Source organism: Prionailurus bengalensis, chromosome A2, assembly GCF_016509475.1.
Source record: "Prionailurus bengalensis isolate Pbe53 chromosome A2, Fcat_Pben_1.1_paternal_pri, whole genome shotgun sequence".
Classification (NCBI taxonomy): domain Eukaryota; kingdom Metazoa; phylum Chordata; class Mammalia; order Carnivora; family Felidae; genus Prionailurus; species Prionailurus bengalensis.
Genome location: NC_057348.1, coordinates 58823600 through 58831003, shown reverse-complemented (window position 1 = coordinate 58831003; position 7404 = coordinate 58823600). Strand labels below are relative to the sequence as shown.

Sequence of the window (7404 nt, the reverse complement as noted above, 5' to 3'; positions counted from 1 at the left end):
CTCCTTCTGCACCGGGGGTCCGGGCCTCAGCTCAGAGCAATGCTTAGGCAGGGGTGCCCCTGGGTCAGATGGGAGCCCCAGAGCACAGAACCTACTGCACCGGGCTCATCGCATCAACAATGACTTGCCATTTCCTCTCCAGCAAACCGCCTGCTGGGGTCCTCTCCCTGTGCTCCTGCTGGATTGTTGCCTTTTGCTTTATTGACTCTCGGAAGTTCCTTCCGTATCCTGGATCCACAGCTTTCGGCAAGTATATGTGTGTGTTGAAAATATCGTTTCCTAAATCCCAGCTTGCCTTGCCTTTTCCTCTCTTGTAACTTTGAATGAACAAAGTAACCAATTTTATTTATTTGCTTTGAGAGAGAGAAAGAGAGAGTGAGCGCATGCACACACACAGGAGGAGGGCAGAGAGAGAATCCCAAGCAGGCTCCACACACAGCCCGGAGCCCAATGTGGGGCTTGATCCTGTGAACCATGAGGTCATTACCTAAGCTGAAGTCAAGAGTCAGTTGCTCAACCGACTGAGCCACCCAGGTGTCCCCAAAATAACGAATTTTAAGGTAGTCAAATTGATTCATAGTTTTCTTTCTTTCCTCCTTTTTCTTTCTTTCTTTCTTTCTTTCTTTCTTTCTTTCTTTCTTTCTTTCTTTCTCTTTTTCTTTCCTTTATTTATTTTGCCATCTTGTTGAAGAACTCCTTCTCTAGCCCATGGTCATAAAGATACTTTGCTCTATTGTTTTCTGAAAGTGTTGTGGGTTTTGTTTTGTTTTTTTGTTTTGTTTTGTTTTGTTTTGTTTTTTGTTTTTTCCATCACTTTCATCGCTCTGAGGCCTAGGGTCCACTTGGAATTGTTGGTCCGGCATGATTTACGAGCATTACACACTCAGATTTCCATCTTGATCAGATCTTGTTGCCACTGTTTAGGGAGTAGACAGAAAGGTGACATGAGCAGGAACACGGGGTGGAGTGGGGATGGAGGGAAATGGTGTGACCCAGAATAGCATTTTAGAGAGGATCCACTGGGCTGCAGGATGCAGGGGACATGGGAGAAGGACGAAGTAGCCAGGAAAACACTGGGGTTCCTTTTTGGGCAACTGTGGGATTGGGGGGGGTGCCACATTGGATGCCACCCAGAGTCCAGTGGCCCTCTTGAGCTTGCTTCCCTGAACACAGTTGGAGATGGGGGTGGAGCAGCCATGGCTCTTGGGATGATGCAGCAGAATGAGAAGGGCCTCGAACAATGCCTGCCTCAGTGGCCCTAGGAAGGACAGGCTGGCAAAAGAGCAGGCAGAGAGGTGGGGACAATCCTGAAGCCAGCAGACAGAGGCAACACAGAGCCGGGATGGACATTTTCTCAGGACCACTACGACGTTCACACTCATGCCTCCTCACCGCAGCTCTGTGTGTGGGGGGGGGGGGGGCGGTTGACGGTGGGGGCCTCCTATAGCCATTTGGTGCATGAAGAAAGTGAGGCTCTGAGAGCAGACAGGACTTGCTGTGTGCTAACTAGTCTTGCCAGGAGCTGCACCCGTGTGTGTGTGCCTCAGAAGTCCACGAGGAAGGAAGATGCTTGGGTCTTGTTTGCTAGGATTACCCACCTATACACTAGGGCACCTGGGCAGGACACTTCGCCTCCCCCACCTCAGTTTACCCATCTGTAAAATGCAACAGAGCCCTGTGTTGAGTCACCACTAAATCAGTGCGTGCTAAATACAATAGTGAATAGGACTTTTGAAACAGATGCTCGCCCTTGTTTAGGGGGACGTAAATTAAAGCCACTGTGAAAAATCAGTGCGTATCACCAGGTATGCAAATCTCAACAGGACAGTAGCAAGTGTGGGTGAGGATGGGGGCTGCTGGGACACACCCACACTACTCCTGGGAGTGCACCCTGGGGCCATCCCTCCGGAAAGTTGTTTTTCTGGTATCTACCAAACTAAAAATACACCTACTGGGTGACCCTCAATCCACCCTGGGGTGTTAGTGTGCCACCGAGAGCCTGCACAGGATGTCCATCACAGCTTGAGGCACAGTGACCCACAAACGAGGACCCGTGTCCAACAGCAGGAGGGGGAAGCGCCACGAAGCAGAGCGAACCAAGTGCCTATCAGCAACACGGCTGGCCTGGGCCCTCATAGCGGGAAGACCAATTTTCCAAACTGTCCCAAGACGAGCACAGCAAAGCAGCACGCCGTCTGGGACACGCGCATAAAGGGTCGAACCCAAGGGAAAAGGAAGAAAAGATTAATTCAGGAGCAAGGATAGGGGCTGTGTGAGCGGAGGGAGGGAGGAGAGGGTCGAGCTGGGAGGGCCCCTCGGCCAGGTTTCAGCTCCTTGCCGCGTCCTCTTTCTCGACCGAGTGGAGCGAGGTGTCCTCTAGTCTAGGGATGACGCACGGTTCACACACAGCAAAGGCCCCTCCGGTGGCTCTCCTGCTGTCGGGCCGGATCCCCCAGCCGCTCGCCCTCCCCGCGCCAGGCTTCCCGGTCCTGGGTTCCGCCACTCGGCGCTCCTGCCACCGCGCCTCCTCTCGGCCTGGTGCCGGGCGCGGGGCAGCCTTTCCCGGGCCCCCGCCTTTGGGGGCTCTCGGAACGCGCCGCCACCCAGCGCTGTGCGAGCTCCGTCCGGGCGATCGCCCGCTTGCCGCCGGGCCAGTCCCGGCCCCCGCACAGCCCTGCCCTCCCGGCCGCGTCCCGGGAACCGCGGGTTCGCGTCCCGCCACGCCCCCACCTCAGGACCTCCGACTGAAAGTCCCCCGAGCCGGGCGGTCCTGCGGCCCCGTCAGCAGGGGACGCCGTTCCGCTCACCCGCGAGGGTGCCCATCCCACCCAACAGTTGTGGTTGCGGAAGGCCGAGGGTCGGGACCCACGGCCCTGCAGGTCCCGGGGCAAGGCGCGTTCCCTACGCGGGCCTCAGTTTACCCTTGTGTGAACGGAGGCTATAGTCCTAGGCCTGGCACACAGAGGCCGGGCACATCCCTGGGCACGCGGGCTCAGAACGGGCCGGGCACTTGGGGCTCCGGGGACGCTCCGCCGCGGACCCGGAGCCGAGCCGTTAAGGCGGACGACTGTATCGCCCTTTGAAGGCGCAAGGTGGGCCCCGGCGGGCGCGCGACGCGGGGAAGAGCGCCCTCTGGAGGCTGCCTGCGGCCCCGCCCCCGTGCGTCCGCCCCGCCCCCGCAGGCCCCGCCCCCCCCGGCCTCGGGCAGCGCATGCGCGCGGCGCGGCGCTCCGCGGGCGGCGAGAGCGAGGCCGGTCCGCAGCCGCGCGGCGCTCGGCGCCCCATTCATGCTGGGCAGCGGCGGCGCGGCCACGCAGCGGAGCCCGGGCGCGGCGGCGGCCTCGGCCTGGGCGGCCTGCGCGGCTTCGGCGGCCCTGCGGCGGGGCGGGCGGCGGCGGCGGCGCGGGCGGCGGGGCGCGGCGATGGCCGGCGGCGGGGCGCGCCCCGGGGCAGCCCGTGAGTAGGCGCGCAACTTTCCCCGCGGCGCGGAATGGGGTCGGGTGGGGGTCCCGGGCGGGGGGCGCGCCGGGGTGGGAGGCGCCCTCGGGCCGGAGCAGAGCGGCCTCCGGCCGGGGCGCGGGGCGTGCGGCCGCGCGAGCAGGGGGTGTGCGCGGAGGACTGCGGCGCGCGTGTCCGCGGGTCCGCGTGTCCCTGCGGCTCCGACCCGGCGCCCGCGTGTGTCCGGGCGCGGCCGTGGCGCCGGCGCTGAGCTCGTCCTGTCCCCGCCCGGCCGGGATCGGACCGCGGCCCCAGGCCCCGAGCCGCCGGCCTCTCCCTGCCCGCCCGGCCCGGCCCGGCCCGCCCCGGCCCGCCGAGCTCCGCCGGGCAGCGCTCCCGGCGGCGCGGCGGGGGCGGGGGCCGGCGCTGCCCCCTCCTCAAAGGCAGGAGAGAAAGTTTGCGGCGGCCCCGGCGGGAGGGCCCTGCGGGTGCCCAGGCCGAACCCGGGGCTGGACCGCGCACTCCGACCTACGGCCGCTAGCAGGGCCGGGCCGGGCTGGGCAGGCCCGGGCCGGGCTGCGCGGCCGCTTGGGCAGGGCCGCGGGAGCCGGAGGAGGTCTTGCGGGGCTCCATCCTCTGTTGGCCCTCAGGGCGCTGGGGTGGAAGTTGGAGCCGCTTCTTCGGGACCGACGCCCGCCCCCGCCCCCTCTGGCCCGAGGTGCCGGGAGACGGGCGCTGTGTCCGCCCCTGGCCCGCAGGGCCGCTCACTCGGGCTGGGAGGGGGCGGTGCGGGTGCCGCCCGGGCGGCCGCCCCGCTCGCTCGGGCCTCTTCAGCCTCCCCCTTCCAGGGCCTCTCCAGGGTCAGCCCGCTTTCCTCGGAGGCTTCCGATTGCTTCCTGGACAGTCCCGGGCCTGGTACGCCGCGTAGCTGGGGGCGGCGGGGCTGATTCGGGGCTGCCTTGGGGAAGGGGGAGCAGGGCTCCAAGGGAGGCCCGTGCCTGCTGTGAGATCCCAGGGGCAGTCCGAGAAAGGGGGGTGATAGGGGCGCCAGTGGCTGCTTATAGCCGAGAACTGCCCCTGACTCATCTGTGGGGTGCTGGGGCCACGCCCCTTGAAAGAAAGGGGTGTGTGTGTTGGGGGGGATGTGGACCGAGCCTCTGTCCCCCACGCCGGGGCATCAACGGCTTACTCTGCTTCACCTCTTTCCATGCCCAGGCGGTTCTCTGGGTCTGGGGAGAGGGGGGTGGGGCTCAGTCTTTGCTCTTCTGGCCCTTGGGGAGCAAGCCCTAGGTCTCCTCGGCTCCCTGCTGGTTTGGGGTGTGCCGGAGAGACCAGGTGCTGCACTAGGCAGCCGAGACTCTGCCCAGTCCTTGAGAAGCACCTAGTCCCATGCCGGAGGCAGATGAGAAAACCAGTGATTCCCCTTCAGAGCCAGGCTGCACATGAGCCTGGGAGGGTGGCACCGGGAGGCCCAGGAAGGGCGTTTCAGCAGAGGCGGAGGTCTGGCAAGCCTCTGTGTGGCTGAGGTGTGTGTTTGGGGGTGGGGGACAAATGAAATGCTGTGGACGAAGTGGGCAGCCCTTTTGCTGGGCTCCTGTGCCCCCAGGTTATTGCCTGCGTGTTCTGATCCCCCAGGAAGGTCCCTGTGTCAGTAGCAGCTGGCCAGGAGGGGAGGGCACCCCAAGAGAAGGTCTGAGTGGTGGGCACTTTTTGTAAGCAGGACTCCAGTGCTTCCAGATCCTGATCCCACAGGACTTGTCTGGTGGGAGAGCAGGACAGCTTGGGACAGCCTCCCAGGGCCTCTTTTGGGGGAAGGTAGGTGACAGTACAGCTCTCTGCTTTGGTTGCTAATGGGGTACCTCTGGGCAGGATGGCAGGGCAGTATCTTCCCCATCCCCCCATGCCCCAACCTGCCCAAGTCCCAGAATGATCCAGAGTGGGAGGGCATGGAGATTAGGCTCTCCCTCTGTGAAGAGGGCTGTGAAGGCCTTTGTTTCTCAGGGTAAGAAGGAGTGGTGGTGGCTGCCGGGCCCTGGAGAGGGAAAGGGGATGTTGCTCTCTCCATGCTCTGCTGTGCGGCCAAGCCCATCCTGTCCACGAGTGGAGCCCACTGTGCTGTGTTCCCATCTGCCTCTGTCCTGACCTCTGTCTCCCTGGCTAACCCCCAGTTGGCACACCCAACACCAGTCCAGCTTCTCCCTTCCCAGGGTGGTTTAGACTGGGCCCCCGGCACAGCCCACTGCCCCTGCCGGGAAGCTGCAGTCATTCTCACTGTCCCCTCTGCATGGTCCAGCAGGTTCCAGTCCCTGGCCTGGACTCTTTGCTGCTCTGCCACCCAAGATGCCTCCTCCCACCAGCTCTCAGTGTGCCTTGTTCTCTTAGAACAGGTGGAGAGGTCCCCCGGAGGAGCCTCCCCAGACCAGGGTGGCCAGTTCTGCTCCCCTCCCAGATGCCCTCCCGGCATCTGTCAGTGCTCCCCTCCCCCAGCCCAGCACAGTCCTCCCCAGTACCCAGACCCGGCTTTGGAATGAATGCGTTTTTTTCTGGGCAGACCAGAGGTCTGTGGGACATAAGCCCCAGCAGGTCAGCTGGCCATCTAGGTTTCTGTGGGAGCGTGGGATTTCATCTTGTCTTGCCAGGTGACCTTGGGACTGTCCAAACCCTGGACTCCCTAACTCTAAGATAAGGGAAGTGACCTAAATGTCCTCACTGGCCCTTGTGAGATGGTGGATGTGAGGGACCTAGCCCTGGACTTGGGATCCCCCTTTCCCAGCTGGCAGTCCCACCCACCCTAGCTAGTCCCTTGCTAGCAGCCCCTGTTGGGGAGGGGCGGGGGTGGGGGGTGGAAATGGGCCCAGGGCCAGTCTGGAGTTTGACTGGTGGCTTCTTCAGCCGGGTTTCTCCTGTTTAATATAAAAAGTAGGGCCCGTAATTGCATTAAGACGTGTATAATTATCCCGGAGGAGGGGAGAGCCCAGCCCCTGGTAATTGCAGGCCTGCTTTGAACTGATAAACGGTGAGTGATTCATGTTTTCTTTGGAGTTCACATGCACTCAGCTTTCAGCCCAGGCCCCGCTGACACTGTGAGGAGCTTGTTCTCTGACTCCCGACTCCTGTTCTGCTTGGGCTCCTGTGCTGGGGACAGGGGTCGGGCGTGGGGGAGGGGCTGGGGACTCCTCTCCTGGCTGCCAGCATAGGTGGCTATATGGTTCTTGGGGTGATGTCTGAGTGAAAATCCTCAAGGAAGGACAGGTGACAGCAAGCTGCGAGGGTCCTTCGAGGCAGCACGACCTGGTCCTCTTGCTGTGGGATCCTGGCTTAACCTCCTCACTTCCCTGAACCTCAGTTTCCCCACCCGAGTGGTGGGTGCGGGTGTTGACTCGGCACAGGAACATGTGGAGACTTGAGGCCAAGGTGAAGGAGCAGGCCTTGCTCTGCCCGGGACCTGTTCATTTACGCATTCATTCACAAGCATCGGGCCCTGGCACCGGCTCTGGGAGCATGCGGGGAGCCAGGCTCCGTCTTATGGAACTGCCATTCCTGTGGGAAGAGTGCAAGTTGGGGAACAATAAGTAACGACCGTGAGCGAGCCCTGCGCTGCAAACTAAAACGGAGTAACTGGCTGACAGGAAGAGGCTGCCGCCCTTGGCTGGCAGGTCAGGGCAGACAGCTGAGACCTGAGCCCGTGTATGGGCAGGGGAGGGAAGGACATCCCAGTAGAGGGGACAGCAAGTCCAAAGGCCTGGCTGAGAGCAGAGGGGCCCTGTGCTACAGGGGCAGCTGTGGGAGCCCCGGGCCCAACAGGCCTTGTCTGGTTTGTTGCCCTGGACTTGGCAGAGGACACCTATCTTTTGGGGGCCTCAGCTTCCCCACCTGTAAAATGGGGCTGCCGGTCTATACGAGCCAGGGCAGGGCCCCTCCTAACTAACGCCAGGAGGGTTCTCCTGCTGATGGCGCCTTTCTAGC

General features: G+C 62.5%; 1 protein-coding gene across 1 annotated transcript in view; it reads left to right on the top strand.

The window, feature by feature from the left end:
- Nucleotides 1-3405: 3405 nt before the first annotated feature.
- Nucleotides 3406-7404, top strand: part of PLXNA1 (plexin A1) — a 49144-nt gene continuing 45145 nt past the window's right edge. The window contains exon 1 of the mRNA XM_043588296.1: nt 3406-3456. The gene's annotated coding sequence lies outside the window, so the exon portion shown is untranslated. The remainder of the gene's footprint in view (nt 3457-7404) is intronic.